Source organism: Loxodonta africana, chromosome 1, assembly GCF_030014295.1.
Source record: "Loxodonta africana isolate mLoxAfr1 chromosome 1, mLoxAfr1.hap2, whole genome shotgun sequence".
Taxonomy (NCBI): domain Eukaryota; kingdom Metazoa; phylum Chordata; class Mammalia; order Proboscidea; family Elephantidae; genus Loxodonta; species Loxodonta africana.
In genome coordinates this window covers 193,034,953-193,053,352 of record NC_087342.1, presented here as the reverse complement: position 1 = coordinate 193,053,352, position 18,400 = coordinate 193,034,953, and positions in this window count along the sequence as shown.

Genomic DNA, 18,400 nt, shown 5'->3' with positions numbered 1-18,400 from the left:
AGTGTGAAAGCGTTCCCCTTGAGATCGGGAACCAGACAATGATGTCTTTTATCACCACTCTTATTCAACATTGTGCTGGAGGTCCTAGCCAGAACAATTAGGCTAGATAAAGAAATAAAGGGCATCCAGACTGGCAAGCAAGAAGTAAAAGTATCTGTTTGTAGATGACATGATCTTATACACAGAAAACCCCAAACGATCCTCCAGAAAACTACTGAAACTACTAGAAGAGTTCAGCAGAATTTCAGGATACAAGATAAACATACAAAAATCAGTTGGATTCCTCTACATCAACAAAAAAAAAACATCAAAGAGGAAATCACCAAGTCAATACCATTTACAGTAGCTCCCAAGAAGATAAAAAACGTAGGTATAAATCTTACCAGAGATGCAAAAGACTTTTACAAAGAAAACTACAAAACACTACTGCAAGAAACCAAAAGAGATCTACATAAGTGGAAAAACATACCTTGCTCATAGATAGGAAGAGTTAACATTGTAAAAATGTCTATTCTACCAAAAGCCATCTATAGATACAATGCAATTCCGATCCAAATTCCAACAACATTTTTTAATGAGATGGAGAAATAAATCACCAAGTACATATGGAAGGGAAAGAGGCCCCGGATAAGTAAAGCATTACTGAAAAAGAAAAACAAAGTCTGAGGCGTCACTTTCCCTGATTTTAGAACCTATTATACTGCCACAGTAGTTTAAATAGCCTGGTACTGGTACAACAACACATACATAGACCAAGGAACAGAACCGAGAATCCAGACATAAATCCATCCACATGTGAGCAGCTGATATTTGACAAAGGCCCAAAGTCACTTAAATGGGGAAAAGACAGTCTTTAACAAATGGTGCTGGCATAACTGGATATACATCCGCAAAAAAATGAAACAAGACCCATACTTCACACCATGCACAAAAATGAACTCAAAATGGATCAGAGACATGAATATAAAATCTAAAACTGTAAAGATCATGGAAGAAAAAATAGGGACAATGTTAGGAGCCCTAATACATCACACAAACAGTACACAAAACATTACTAACAATGCAGAAGAGAAAGTAGATAACTGGGGGCTCCTAAAAATCAAACACCTATGCTCATCCAAAGACTTCATCAAAAGAATAAAAAGATTACCTACAGACTAGGACCCCCACATGTCTGTCAGTTTGTCGTACTGCGGGGGCTTGTGTGTTGCCGTGATGCTGGAAGCTATGCCACCGGTATTCAGATACCAGCAGGGTCACTCATGGTGGACAGGTTTCAGCTGAGCTTCCAGACTAAGACAGACTAGGAAGAAGGACCCAGCAGTCTACTTCAGAAAAGCATTAGCCAGTGAAAACCTTATGAATAGCAGCAGAACATTGTCTGATATAGTACTGGAACATGAGCCCCCCAGGTTGGAAGGCACTCAAAAGATGACTGGGGAAGAGCTGCCTCTTCAAAGTAGAGTCGACCTTAATGACGTGGATGGAGTAAAGCTTTCGGGGCCTTCATTTGTTGATGTGGTAGGACTTAAAATGAGAAGAAACAGCTGCAAACATCCATTAATAATTGGAACCTGGAATGTAAGAAATATGAGTCTAGGAAAATTGGAAATCATCAAAAATGAAATGGAACACATAAGTATTGATATCCTAGGCATTAGTGAGCTGAAATGGACTGGTACTGGCCATTTAGAATCAGACAATCATATACTCTACTATGCTGGGAATGACAACTCGAAGAGGAATGGTGTCACATTCATCATCAAAAAGAACGTTTCAAGATCTATCCTGAAGTACAACGCTGTGAATGATAGGATAATATCCATATAGCTGTTTTTTATAAGGAAGACCAGTTAATACGACTATTATTCAAATTTACGCACCAACCACTAGGACCAAAGATGAAGAAATAGAAGATTTTTATCAGCTGTTGCAGTCTGAAATTGATTGAACATGCAATCAAGATGCATTGATAATTACTGGCGATTGGAATGAGAAAGCTGGAAACAAAGAAGGGTCAGTAGTTGGAAAATATGGCCTTGGTGATAGGAACAATACCGGAGATCGAATGATAGAATTTTGCAAGACCAACGACTTCTTCATTGCAAATACCTTCTTTCACCAACATAAACGGCGACTGTACACATGGACCTCGCCAGATGGAACACACGGGAATCAAACAGACTACATCTGTGGAAGGAGACGATGGAAAAGCTCAATATCATCATTCAGAACAAGGCCAGGGGCCGACTATGGAACAGACCATCAATTACTCATATGCAAGTTCAACTGAAACTGAAGAAAATCAGAGCAAGTCCATGAGAGCCAAAATATGACCTTGAGTATATCCCACCTGAATTTAGAGACCATCTGAAGAATAGATTTGATGCATTGAACACCAGTGACCGAAGACCAGACGAGTTGTGGAATGCCATCAAGGACATCATCCATGAAGAAAGTAAGAGGTCACTAAAAAGACAGGAAAGAAAGAAAAGATCTAGATGGCTGTCAGAGGAGACTCTGAAACTTGCTCTAGATCTTCGAGCAGCTTAAGCAAAAGGAAGAATTGATGAAGTAAAAGAACTTAACAGAAGATTTCAAAGGGCATCTCCAGAAGACAAAGTAAAGTATTATAATGACATGTGCAAAGAGCTGGAGATGGAAAACCAAAGGGGAAGAACACTCTTGGCGTTTCTCAGGGTGAAAGAACTGAAGAAAAAATTCAAGCCTCAAGTTGCAACAGTGAAGGATTCCATGGGGAAAATATTAAACGACTCAGGGAGCATCAAAAGAAGATGGAAGGAATACACAGAGTCATTATACCAAAAAGAATTAGTCGATATTCAACCATTTCAAGAGGTGGCATATGATCAGGAACCGAAGGTACTGAAGGAAGAAGTCCAAGGTACTCTGAAGGCATTGGCGAAAAAACGAGGCTCCAGGAATTGATGGAATATCAATTGAGATGTTTCAACAAAAAGATGCAACACTGGAGGGGCTGGCTCATCTATGCCAAGAAATATGGAAGACAGCTTCCTGGCCAACTGACTGGAAGAGATCCATATTTATACCTATTCCCAAGAAATATGATGCAACCGAATGTGGAAATTATACAACAATATCATTAATATCACACACAAGCAGAATTTTGCTGAAGATCATTCAAAAACTGCTGCAGCAGTATATCAACAGGGAACTGCCAGAAATACAGGCCGGTTTCAGCAGAGGATGTGGAACCAGAGATATCATTGGTGATGTCAGAAGGATCCTGGCTGAAAGCAGAGAATACCAAAAGGAGGTTTACCTGTGTTTTATTGACTATGCAAAGGCATTCGACTGTGTGGATCATAACAAGCCATGGATAACATTGTGAAGAATGGGAATTCCAGAACACTTAATTGTGCTCCTGGGGAAACTTTACATAGATCAAGAGGCAGTTTTTCGGACAGAACAAGGGGATACTGTTTGGTTTAAAGTCAGGAAAGGTGTGCTTCAGGGTTGTATTTTTTCACCATACCCATTTAATCTGTATGCTGAACAAATAATCTGAGAAGCTGGACTATATGAAGAAGAATGGGGCATCAGGATTGGAGGAAGACTCGTTAACAATCTGCATCATGCAGATGACACAACCTTGCTTGCTGAAAGTGAAGAGGACTTGAACACTTACGAATGAAGATCAAAGGCTACAGCCTTCAGTATGGATTACACCTCAACATAAAGAAAACAAAAATCCTCAGAACTGGACCAATGAGCAACACCATGATAAACGGAGAAAAGATCGAAGTTGTCAAGGATGTTATTTTACTTGGATTTGTAATCAACAGCCAAGGAAGCAGCAGTCGAGAAATAAAAAGACGCATTGCATTGGGTAAATCTGCTGCAAAGGACCTCTTCAAAGTGCTGAAGAGCAAAGATGTCACCCTGAAGACTAAGGGGCACCTGACCCAAGTCATGGTGTTTTCCATTGCATCATATGCATGTGAAAACTGGACAATGAATAAGGAAGACTGAAGAAGAGTTGATGCCTTTGAATTGTGGTGTTGGTGAAGAATATTGAATATACCACGGACTGCCAAAAGAATGAACAAATCTGCCTTAAAAGAAGTACAACCAGAATGCTCCTTTAGAAGCAAGGATGGCAGGACTACGTCTTATATACTTTGGACATGTTGTCAGGAGGGATCAGTCCCTGGAGAAGGACATCATGCTTGGCAGAGTACAGGGTCAGCAGAAAAGAGGAAGACCCTCAACAAGATGAATTGACACAGTGGCTGCAACAATGAGCTCAAGCATAACAAGGACTATGAGGATGGCACAGGAGTGGGCAGTGTTTCGTTCTATTGTGCATAGGGTCGCTGTGAGTCGGAACTGACTCGACGGGAGCTCACAACAACAACACAGACTGGGAAGAAATTTTTAGCTGTGACATTTCTGATGAGCACCTGAGCTCTAAAATTTAGAGGATACTGCAAAACTCAAGTACAAAAAGACAAATAACCCAGTTACAAAATGAGCAAAATATATGCTCAGGCAGTTCACTAAAGAAGACATTGAGCTTGCTAACAGATCCATGAGGAAATGCTCACAATCATTAGCCATTAAAAAAAAAACGCAAATCTAAACTACAATGAGATTCTATCTTTCGCCAACAAAAAATTCGCCAACAAGGCTGGCATTAATCCAACAAACACAAAATAATAAATGTTGGAGAGGTTGTGGAGAGACTGGAACACTTATACACTGCTGGTGGGGATGTAAAATGGTACAACCACTTTCAAAATCAATATGGCGCTTCCCTAAAAAGCTAGAAATAGAACTAGCATACAATCCAGCAATCTCACTCCTTGGAATATATCCTAGAGAAATAAGAGACTTTGTACGAACAGATATATGCACGTCCGTGTTCATTGCAGCACAGTTTACAATAGCAAAAAGTTGGAAGCAACCAAGGTGCCCATCGGTTGGGGAATGGATAAATAAATTATGGTATATGCACTCAATAGAATGCTACGCATCTAGGAAGAACAGTGACGAATCTGTGAAACATTTCATAAAATGAAGGAATCTGGAAGGCATCATGATGAGTGAAATTAGTCAGTTGCAAAAGGACAAATTTTGTAACTGAAGAAATAGTTTAAACAGAAGAAAATATTCTTTGATGGTTATGAGAGGGGGGACAGAGGGAAGGAGGGAGAGGGGTATTTACTAATTAGATATTAGATAAGAACTATCTTAGGTGAAGGGAAAGACAACACACAGTACATGGGAGGTCAGCCCAACTGGAGTAAAGCAGAAGCAACGAAGTTTCCTGAATGAACTGAACACTCCGAAGGCCAGTGTAGCAGGGGCAGGGGCTTGGGCACCATAGTTTTGGGGGATATCTAAGTCAATTGGCACATTAAACTCTATTAAGAAAACATTCTGCATCCCACTTTGGCATGTGGCATCTGAGGTCTTAAACGCTATTAAGCTGCCATCTAAGATGCATCAATTGGTCTCAACCCACTTTGAGCAAAGGAGAATGAAGAACACCAAAGGCACAAGGTAAATATGAGCCCAAGAGACAGAAGGGCCACATAAACCAGAGACTACATCAGCCTGAGACCAGAAGAACTAGATGGTGCCTGGCTACAACCTATGACTCCCCTGACAGGGAACTCAACAGAGAATCCCTGAGGGAGCAGGAGAGCACTGGGATGCAGACTTCAAATTCTCATAAAAAGTACAGACTTAATGGTCTGAGACTTGAAGCACTCTGATGGTCGTGGTCCCCAGACCTTCTGTTAGCCCAAGACAGGAACCGTTCCCAAAGCCAACTCTTAGACAGGGATTGGGCTGGACAATGGGATAGAAAATGGTACTGGTAAAGAATGAGTTTCTTGTATCAAGTGGACACATGAGACTATGTTGGTAGCTCCTTTCTGGAGAGGAGATGAGAGTGCAGAGGGGGTCAGATGCTGGCCGAATGGACACGAATAGAGAGAATGGAGTGAAGGAGTGTGCTGCTTCATTAGGGGGAGTGGAATTAGGAGTATATAGCAAGGTGTATATAAATTTTTGTATAAGAGACTGACTTGATTTGTAAACTTTCACTTAAAGTACAATTAAAAAAAAAAAAAAGACCAGACTTGGTGGCCTGATAGAGACTGGAGGAACACTGAGAGTATGGCCCCGGACACCTTTTCAGCTCAGTGATGAGGCCACTCCCGAGGTTCACCCTTTAGCCAAGGATTGAACAGACCCATGGAAAAAAACAAGAATAAAGGGGCGCCCCAGCCCTGGGGCAGGGACTGGAAGGTAGGAGAGAGCAGGAAATCTGATAATAGGGAACCCAGGGTTGAGAAGAAGAGTGTTGACACGTCATGGAGTTGTTCACAAATGTACACCAATGTGTGTACTAACTGATGAAAAACTAGTTTGTTCTATAAACCTTCATCTAAAGTTCAATTAAAAAAACAAAGATTAGAAAAGTACATTTGCATCCTCTTTTATATTTATCTATGTAGTTTACTTGTGCTCTTTATTTCTTCCTGTGAATTTGAGTTATGGTCTGGTGTTCTTTCGTTTCAGCCTGATGGACTTCCTTTGGTATTTCTTGTAAGGCAGATGTGTTAGCTACAAACTCTTTTAGTTTTTGTTTATTTGGGAATATCTTATATTCTCCATTTTTGAATGATAGTTTTGCTGGATGTAGAATTCTTGATTGACAGTTTTTGTACTTTCAGCACTTCGAATATATTACCCCACTACTTCTGTCCTCCGTGGTTTCTGATGAGAAATCAGCTGTTAATCATATTTAGGATTTCTTGTATGTGCTGATCCACTTTTCTCTTGCTGCCTTCAAGATTCTCTCATTATCTTTGTCTTTTGACAGTTTCATTATGATATGTCTAGGTATAAATCTCCTTGAGTTTATCCTCCTTGGAGTTTATTGAGGTTTTTGGATGTGTAGATTAAAGTGTTTTTAATCAAATTTGGGAAGTTTTGACCATTATTTCTTCATATATTCTTTCTGCTCGCTTTCTCTCTCTTCTTCTTTTGAAAATGCCATTATGCATGTGATGTTAATGTTGATAGTGTCCTTCAGGCTCTGAGGCTGTGTTCATTTTTCTTTACTCTTTTTTCTTTCTTTTCCTCAGACTGGATAACATCAATTGATCTATCTTCAAATTTGCTTTTTCTTTCTTCAGCCTGCTCAAATCTACTAATAAATTTTTAAAAATTCCAATTTTCTCTAACAAATTTTTTTAAATTCCAATTATTGTACTTTTTAACTTCACAATTCCTATTTTATTACTTTTAAAATATCTCTGTCTTTATTGATATTCTTTGTTCAGTGAGACACTCTTCCCATGCTCCCCTTTTTTCCTTAGACATAGTTTCCTTCAGCTCTTTCAGCATAATTAAAATAAACCAGCTTTCATCGATTCGACTCTGACTCATGGTAACCCCATGTGTGTCAGAGTAGAACTGTGCTCCACGTGGTTTTTAATTGCTGATTTTTGAGAAGTAGATAGCCAGACTTTTCTTTCAATATGTCTCTGGGTGGACACAAACATTCAACCTTTTAGTTAGTAGCAATCCAAGGATTTCATAATTAAAATCCCTAATTTAAATTCTTTCTCTAGTAAGTCCCATGTCTGGATTTCCTCATCTTTCTCTTCTACTAAATTGTTAAGGCCATTTATGGAAAGGGTTTTTTGAGGACGGACTTGTGCCCATTTCAGTCCCACTTCAGTGATTAACACAGTCGTTTCCTTAACTTAGGTGTTCAGTAAATGATACTAATGAAATAAATAAGGTAAACATTATATAACACTATACTAACATTTTTTAATTTATGTGTGAGTTTATTTTAGTACTTTTAAAGTTAATGTGTATTTTTTCTTAAGATAGACATTCTTAAAATCTTAAGTTTTATAAAATTTACAATAATATATCAAGGAAAATTTATTGTATGTTAAAATCTTAAAGTATACAGGAAACGATGTTAAAGCCAAATACATATGTATGTATGTGTGTGTGATAGGAACCATAAAGACCTGTTGTGATAGGTAGGTTGAATAATAACCATAATAACAGTAATAACACAACATAGTCAAATTAAGGATAAGATAAACTGTAAGCTCCATTATTAATTTTTTACTTCCTCTTTTGTGCTCATTAATAGTTCATGACAAAAACAAATATAATCCATTTTCTTGACATGGGTGGCAAAACTTACCCTAATTATTTGCTATTTTGTAATCCTTAATCAGACATGGGAACAAATGAACCACTAGTAAAAATTAAAAAATGCCTCAGTTGAACACAAAATAAGAAAAATAATGGCCCCTAACACTAGGTTTACTTGTAAAATACCCCATAAAATTCTAGCATTTTTTTCATCGGGGAACTAAGAGTACATGGAGTGGATTTAAAAATTCTAATTTATGTTCTAACATCTCCATTACTGAACTTAACCTGTTTTTTTTTTTTTTTTTTTTAGCTAATTCTGTTTTGCTCTCTTCCTGCTATAATAGACAATTTGAGGATTTTTATGATTCTGGTTTGAAGAATAAAGGAATCCAGTATTCATGAGAATAAAAGTTCTAGAATTAATTTCTGAAGTAGTCCAGCATCTGAAAATGCAGAACCCTTTTGGATCTTTGGCTAAAATGCTAACATTTGAGAGAATGTGACTCAGTGGGACTGAAACATTTTTGTAAATTTTACTTTTTGTTGAGAACTGAAAAATATAAATACTATCATTTTTGGGACATTGGTTTAAAGGAATAATATATATTTTTCTTTATTTCATCATACAAGTATATTTATTATTTTTACATTGTAGTTATTATTTAATTGGTGTGTCTGTTTTTTAATTCCTAGAGAGTGTGAAGAATAAGGTATTATACAAGTTTCATAAAAATAAAACCAACATCTCTTGAGGTTTAAATAACATTATGTCAGAGACCTGGGAATAACTTGATGATCATTTAATGCAGTCACAATGTGAAACAGGATTAAAAACAAGTATCATGTGGTCACTGTGTATGACATAATAAAGCTGAAAGCTCAAATTTAATCACATGGAAAAATATTCATAATATATTGATAAATGAAAAAAGTTATAAATCAGTACTGTGTATTATGATTCTGTTTATGTAAAAAAAAAACAACAAAAAAAATAAGATAAATCTGTATGCCAAATTGTTAACAACTCTTGTCTCTGGGCAGTGGAATTAATAGTAATTTTAAAATAACCTATTTGACTTTTTTTTACTTTCCAAGTTTATATGTATATATATATATAAAAAAATTTTTTTATATATGAAGTTTCCAAGTTTTCATAAGTATATGTGTATTTATATGTATACATACATATACTAATATAGTATCTTAATGTGTACATATATATGTGCACATATATATATATAAAAAAAATATCTTACATAAAAAGAAAGAGATTGGTGTTGACTATTCCTTAATAATGTCTGTTCCTAAGTCTTTCATACACAGAATAAGAGAACATTGTATTGAAAATAACTTTTTTTTTTTGATGCTTCAGAGTAGGGTCTTAACCAATTGGTTTTCCAACTAGAACCTAACTAGAATTTAAGCTCTTTAATACTTTGTATAGCCTGAAATCTATACAATATTAAACACATATGCACAGGCAATAAATATTTGTTCAGAATATGAATCAGTGAGCCAATAACTCAGTGAATGAATATATGAATAAACAAATGAAAATTAGAGCAGTCTATATATACCTTGGAAACACTGATGGTGTAGTGGTTAAGTGCTACAGCTGCTAACCAAAAGGTCAGCAGTTCGAATCTACCAGGTGCTCCTTGGAAACTCTATGGGGCAGTTCTGCTCTGTCCTATAGGGTACCTGTAAGTTGGAAACAACTCGGCGGCAACTGGTTTGGCTTTTTTTTCATACACACCTTGCTTCTTTTGGAGCTACCTGGGAGAAATCACTTAGAACTGCAATTCAGGCTCCTTAGCTGAAATTCTGAATTGAATGATTTATTACTTATAAAATGGTATGAGATACTAGGTGAAAAGCCCTATGCAAATGTGAAATATTATTTTACTCATTGTGACTTTTAGAATGATCTGAAAGACTCATAAGATTTTGTGATTGCCAAAAGCAGCTGACAAACCTGGTTAGCCTGATGTGTTTGCTTTTAACAAATAAAAGTGAAATTGGGAGGAAAAAAAATAATATTTAAACTTACTCCATATAAACTGAGACTTACCAGACTTAACCAAGCCAAATGAATAATATTAACTTTCATTTAAAAACTGTATAATCCAACCATAGAGTGTTTACATAGGAGAATTAAATATAGTTATTATTAATTTATACCATGGAGCTATGATTAATGTTTTTTTCTGCCTCAAGACTATTTTTTTCCCTCTTTTTCTCAAACATGTTTGGCATTTAGAAGTTTAAAAGTAATTTCCCCCTTTGGCTTCACCTGGGGTCTCTGCTGTCCCAGAACCTCCTCCTGACCTCAGTGTTGTGTTTTCATTTAAAATAGGGCATGTCTATAAATGTCAGCAATACAGGGCAATTAGAAGTTTGAAAAGGGCTGTAACATAAACCAGCATTATAGTGAAATGGATACTGCCTTAAGCTGCCTACAGTTCGCTTGCTGTTGGAAAGACAATATCCTGCCATTCTCCCATGGTGGCCTTCAATTGAACACATTTGGCTGAGGATTGACCCATTATTAAGATAAGTCTCCGCCTGGTTTGAAACAATGAAGAAACACAGAGAGAGTGAAGCCAGCAAATTGGGCTGGTAGTTAGCCAGCACTGGGCAGAAATGTGACACTGGGTTAGACCTTAATAGCTGTCTGTGGTGTTATCTGTGAAATCCAACGCTGTCCTGATTCCCTTGAATTGGACTGTCCACGCATGCTGTTTGAGCTTGCCCCAAATTTTCAAGTTTTTGAAGGAACTGCTGCTTGTGTATTTAGGCAAGTGTGTGTGTTCTTTTTATTTTTAACAAAATCCCCACCACCAACATTCCAACAGTTCTGATAGTAACTTACTTTTACTCTTACTCCATTTGTCATTTTCTCTGCTGTTAAGAACCCAGGCCATAAATTGCTTTTGCAAAGTTAGAAAACGAGATACGTTTTTAGACAAGGCATATCATCATATTGTTCTAATTTATCCACTTCCAAAGAAGCCCGACCTTTGTGCACTCACGGTGCTTTCTTTCACTAGGTCGAGGCCTTTTGACACACTGTCAGCTGAGCTTTGGCTCCCCCCATGTGACCTCAGAGCAAATTTTCAAACAAGATAAGGTTGCTGTTGAAAATCTCCCCTGGTCCTGCAAACTTCATCCTGACTGTTCTGGTGTTTGAAGGGATAACAAAATACAAAAGGGTACCAAGCAAACATGTATGTCTTTTCAGATTCTCTGTACTCTAGGTCAAGACCTTTTTTTTTTTTTTTTTTTAATAAAAGAGCACATGATGGTAAGGAGAGAAGAAAGCATGGGAGACAACCTACAAAATTACCTGTTCTTTGCTGTTAGGGTGAGTCATTTTAATTAAATGTATCTCTGGTGAGGTGTTTCCATGATCCTGCCTTTTAGTTCCTAACAACGTTTCATCTCGTCAAACTCAGCTTTGTAAAACTCATATGCAAGGCCTAACTGAATTGGGGGAATGTAATTGAGTGTAGGAGGGAAATCTATATCACCGGTCTGCTTGTAAAACTCAAGGTTTCAATGCAGGCTATGAGCTATAGCTTTGGCTGTCTTAGGAGAGACCTTTAAAAATCCTTGCTGTCAACAGGCTTTTGAGGTTTTCCAGATTTCAGAGAAAGTTAAAAAGACCATGAAACATATAAGAAAGTATGCCCGATCCATGAGAATTAGGAGAAACTAGAATGGTCTACAAAGGAAGTTGGCTGGATATCTCTCACTGGAAAAGTTTAGTGATATTCGAGGGCCCGCACCGTTGTGCCTGAGGTGGCTTATGTGACACAGATATCTGCCAGAGTGCCTAAGATAGTTTAAATACCAAACTGTCTCTAGGCAAGTATACGGATTAAACAGCTTTCCAAGGTCAAGCTCACCACTCTATTCTAGATTTAATGTAAGTGCTCTGTCTTCACTTTCTTTGTATACTTTTCTATATACCTAAGTATAATTGTTTCCAAACAGATATATACTGCACTTTCACAGTGAGTATAGTTGTACAAACATTTCTCACTAAATGGAGGACTCGGGACCCAGAAGACAACTAGAATGATACTTACGTATACTTCAAAAATAAAGGTGGTTACTGCATCACTAAGATCAGAGAAATCACAAAAGCATTAAGTAAGATTGGAATCACCCAAACTTTGTTTTTTCATTATCAGCTTGGCCCTCAGTTTTCTAAGCCACCCTTCTACACATGCCTAGTCAACTCCCACTTCCACTTTTCATAAGTTTTTCCAAAACGTTACTCAACATTTTAAAACTCCCTACCCATCTTTGTTCTCCTTCCTTTCATCAATATCCACATTCTTATTTATAAAGAACTCAGAGTCTACACTACACTTCCTCAGGTATAACTTCCTCGAAGTTTTGGCCCCCAACCAATCTATAGTTATATCCATTATTCCTTCATCTCAAAGGAAAGGTCAAAGGAAATGTGGGTTTCACCTCTCCAAAGTTAAACTTCCACTTGTGTACTTACATCTTTCCTAGTCTTAGGTTTTGCTCATCAATTACTTCTTTTCCCTATATGGCTGCAAATGTATGTAAATTCCTGTCACTCTGTATTCTTGCCAAAACTTGTCATTTTTAGCCATTCTACTGAGTCGTGGCATCTAATTGTGTTTTTAATTTGCATTCCTCTGATTACCAAGTGAAGTTAAGCATTTTTTTTTAATGTTTATTGGCCACTTGGGTAACATCTTTTTGAAGTACATGTGGAAGTACCTTTCCCTGTTTTCTCTCATTTCTCTGTCTGGTATTCCAAAATCTCATATATAGTACCACACTGTCAGTGATAGGATAATACCCATATGCTACAAGGAAGACCTGTTAATATGACAATTATTCAAATTTATGCATCAACTATTAAGGCCAAAGATGAAGAAACTGAAGATTTTTGCCAACTTCTGTAGTCTGAAATCGATCAAACACGCAATCAGGATGCATTGATAATTACTGGTGATTGGAATGCGAAAGTTGGAAACAAAGAAGTAGGATCGATAGTTGGAAAATATGGCCTTAGTGATAGACACGATGCCAGAGATCACATGATAGAATTTTGCAAGACCAGAGACTTCTTCATTGCAAATACGTTTTTTCAACAACATAAACGGTGACTATACTCATGGACCTCACCAGAGGGAATACACAGGAATCAAATTGACAACATCTGTGGAAAGAGATGATAGAAAAGCTCAATGTCATCAGTCAGAACAAGGCCAGGGGCTGACTGCAGAACACACCATCAATTGCTCATATGCAAGTTCAAGTTGAAAGTGAAGAATATTAGAACAAGCCGATGAGAGCCAAAGCATGAGCTTAACTATATCACACCTGAATTTAGAGACCATCTCAAGAATAAATTTGATGCTTTGAACACTAATGACCAAAGACTAGATGAATTGTGGAATGACATCAAGGACATCACGCATGAAGAAAGCAAGACACCATTAAAAACAGAAGAAAGAAAGAAAAGACCAAAATGGATGTCAGAAGAGACTCCAAAACTTGCTATAGAACATCTACGAGCTAAGGCAAAAGGAAGAAATGATGAAGTAAAACAGCTAAATAGAAAATTTTAAGAGCGGCTCCAGAAGACAAAGTAAAGTATTATAATGACGTGTGCAAAGAGCTAGAGCTAGAAAACCAAAAGGGAAGAATATGCTCAGCATTTCTCAAGCTGAAAGAACTGAAGAAAAAAATTCAAGCCTCAAGTTGCAATAGTGAAAGGCTCTACCAGGAAAATATTAAACAATGCAGCATCAAATACATCAAAAGAAGGTGGAAGGAATACACAGAGTCACTATACCAAAAAGAATTGGTCAACATTCAACCATTTCGGGAGGTAGCATATGATCAGGAACTGCTGGTACTGAAAGAAGAAGTATAAGCTGCACTGAAAGCACTGGTGAAAAACAAGGCTCCAGGAATTGACAGAATCTCAACTGAGATGTTTCAGCAAATGGATGCAACGCTAAAGTGCTCTGGTCTATGCCAAGAATTTTGGAAGACAGCTACTCAGCCAACTGACTGGAAGAGATCCATACTTATGTCTACTCCCAAGAAAGGTGATCCAATGTAGAATGTGGAATGTCTGAATGTGGAAATTATTGAACAATATCATTAATATCACACACAAGCAAAATTTTGCTGAAGATCATTCAAAAGTGGCTGCAGCAATATATTGACAGGGAACTTCCAGAAATTCAGACTGGATTCAGAAGAGGATATGGAACCAGGGATATCATTACTGACGTCAGGTGGATCCTGGCTGAAAGCAGAGAATACCAAAAGGATGTTTACCTCTGTTTTATTAACTACGCAAAGGCATTCGACTGTGTAGATCATAACAAACTATGGATAACACTGTGAAGAATGGGAATTCCAGAACACTTAATTATGCTCAAGAAAAACCCGTACATAGATCAAGAGGCAGTCAATCGAATAGAACAAGGGGATACTGATTGGTTTAAAGTCAGGAAAGGTGTGCATCAGGTTTATCCTGTCACCATACTTATTTAATCTGTACGCTGAGCAAATAATCTGAGAACCTGGACTATATGAAGAAGAATGGGGCATCAGGATTGGAGGAAGACTCATTAACAATCTGCATCATGCAGATGACAAAACCTTGCTTGCTGAAAGTGAAGAGGACTTTAAGCACTTACAGATGAAGATCAAAGACCACAGCCTTTAGTACGGATTACACCTCAACATAAAGAAAACACAAATCCTCACAACTGGACCAATAAGCCACATCATGATAAATGGAGAAAAGATTGAACTTGTCAAGGATTTCATTTTACTTGGATCCACAATCAACGCCCATGGAAGCAGCAGTCAAGAAATCAAAAGACAGATTGCATTGGACAAACCTGCTGCAAAAGACCTCTTTAAAGTGTTGAAAAGCGTAGACGTCACCTTGAAGACTAAGGAGCGCCTGACCCAAGCCATGATGTTTTTAATCACCTGATATTCATGTGAAAGCTGGATAATGAATAAGGAAGACTGAAGAAGAATTAACACCTTTAAATTGTGGTGTTCATGAAGAATATAACATGAACTGTGGAATGAACAAATCTGTCTTGGAAGCAATACAACCAGAATGTTCCTTAGAAGCAAGAATGGTGAGACTACATCTCACATAATTTGGACATGTTATCAGAAGGGATCAATCCCTGGAGAAGGACATCATGCTTGGTAAAGTAGAGGGTCAGGAAAAAAGAGGAAGACCCTCAATGAGCTGGACTGACATGGTGGCTGCAACAATGGGGTCAGACATAGCAGCGATCGTGAGGATGGTGCAGGACCTGACAGTGTTTCATTCTGTTGTTCGTAGGGTTGCTATGGGCTGGAACCAACTCAAAGACACCTAACAACAACCAGAACTGCATATATAGCACTTCTGACTGTGCCCTCTATACTCTGTATTTTCCATGCCTTATGATCCGTGCTTTATTCTGGCTATTTTTTTCCCTGATCTTTCTTTCAGGTTGTTAATTGTCTCTTTAATTGTGCTAATCTGTTGTTAAATTTATCCATTGACTCCTTAATTTTCATTTATTGTATTTTTGAGTTCTAGAATTTTCATTTGGATATTTGGATTTTTTAAAGTATTTTCCATTTCTTTGTTAAATTTCTCAACCTTCTCTTTTATCTCCTTGGACAGCATTTACGTTGTTTTAGTAATATCTCAGTAAACGCCAATATCTGAAGCCTCTGTGGGTCTTTTCTCTTGCCTGATGCTTCTTCTTTGTTGTTGTTTTTGCTTTTACTCATGTTGCCTTGTGTTCTAGTGTGCTTGGTTATTTTTTATGGTGTGCAGGACCTTGGTTTAAATACTTAATAGAAAAAAATGTGAAGTCTAGAATAATGTTATTATCTCACAAAAAGGATTTAAATTATGCATGTTCCTTCCAGAAGCTTGGGCACTGGGATGCCTGATGATACTAGCACCCTTAATAAATCTCCATATTCTAATTTAAGAGACAGGTGAGTCAAAGAGAAACTGCAGTGCTCTGAGAATGCCAGTCTATTTCTAGTTTGCTCTTACTCTTAGATTGTAGCTTTTCAAGGTTCCAACTGAAAGTGAGGAGGATTCACTACAGCTACCCCCCTTTGTAGATCGCAGATTCAACTTTAGTCCACCTAGACCATGAAGCTGCTGAAAGCACTGCTCAATCTCTCAGAAATCCCTCTGCAATTGCCAAAATTGCCCAGGATAAAGTAACCCTAAGTGCTATTCTTACTTTGCTGCGCTTCTGTCCTTACTTTACATCCTGGGGTAGTAATATTCTATGGTCCCCTGACTTATTCAAGGATATATTTTGCTTTATTTTTTAATATTTTATCTGGCTTTCCCAGTTGCCTTCAGTTAGAGACAAATTACTTAGTCTTCCATTAGTGGGAGCAGATGTCAACCTTCCTTTTTTTTTTTTTTTTTTTTGGATAATGCTGTTTCTTGGTTTAATGATCTGAAAGTTCCTTGGAAAGCCCCTTTTCTGTTCCCTGCTTCTATGCTTCTCAGAATTTTTTCCTGGGCCTTTGTCTTCAAACATTCTCTGTGTCTTTTCATATAGCCTCATGTTTTCATTGCCAGATCAGTTTTATGGAGTCCAAGTTTGTATCTCCAACCAGATATCTTTTTCTTGAGTAAAACATTCTACCTCTAGAAGCCTAGTGAATATATCCACCTGAATAAACCAAAGACAGGTCAATCCTGAATGCTCATATCTACAGGTTTATTAGGCCCAATCCTACTCCTGGTCAGGACTAAATTATGGTCCTATATTTCTTAATTTGTGGATAGTATCATCAATAAATGCTGTCACCTCTTAATGGTGTCAATAGTTGCACAAATTGGAGTTGTCTCTTACTCCTTTTCTGACTCTTTGTTCCCAATCTAATAAATCATTAAATCAAGTTGATTCTTCTGGTTAATACTTCTTAATCTTCTTACCTTTTTTAAAACCTTAGAGACATGTAGGTAAATTCCTTTAACAATGGACACTGGAATTGAACTGTTTAGTGAACTATTAGCTGAATGATCTAAGATAAATTACTTAACAGCTCTATGCTTTGTTTCCTTTGCAAAACGGGCATGAAAATAATAATAATAATAGCTACCTATGATAGGCTGCACGAAACTACCACAATTCTTCTTTCTCTACCTTTCCTCTTTGCAATGTGACTTTTTAGTTCCTATTATCAAGAGATGAAGTCGTTTTTCCCACCTTTGGATCTGGACTGAACTTTGACCTGCTTTGGTCAGTAGAATGAGGAAGATATGATAGGTTATTTATTCTGAGCCTAGATTTTAGAAGCCTTGCATGATTCTGCTCTCTCAAAACTTGCCCAATTTCCATGTGAACAAGCCTGGCCAGCTTTCTGGGAAATGAGAGACCACGTGGGGCAGTGACAGCTTTCCCAACCAAGGCCACCTGAGACCAGCCAGTCCCCAGCAACCAACCTAGTAACTGACCAAAGATACATACATGCTCCCAGCCAAAACCAGAAGAACAGCCAGCCTATAAAATTATGTGATAAATATTTGGTTGTTGTTTTAAGCCACTATGTTATCAGAAACAGCCAAATGATAACATTACCTCATAGGGTTGTAGTGAAGACTAAATGAGTTAATAGGTATAAAGTGCTTACAACATTGCCTGGCACACAGCAAGCATTTTTTAAATGTTAGTTATTATTATTCTCTGCCTCTCCATCTCCACTGCCATGGCTTTAGACTCTCGTCACCTATAACTTAACTATTCCCTTTGCTGTTAATCTCTTCCTCCTGAAGTCCATCCTTCACACAACCTCTAAGTGATATTCTAAAGATGAATTCAATCATGTCACTTTTCTGTTGAAAATACTACAATCAATCTTTATTAGTTACATTTTAGTCTAAAAACCTTAATTTACTTATACACGGCTTCTCCGATTTTATCTCTTTGTATATTTCCTTGATTCACCTATTTTTTTTTAATCCATGCCTATTACCCTATATTGATTATAAGCAAAATAACTAAAAGTAAGACAAAGGAAATTTATAGTTGATTCAAAATAGTGTTTGTGGTCAATTCTGTTGAACAATGAGTAGCAGATCAGGAATGTAATATTAATTCCTATATTATATTAAAATAATAATTGATTCATAGAATGTTTTCCATAAACCATTCCAGCA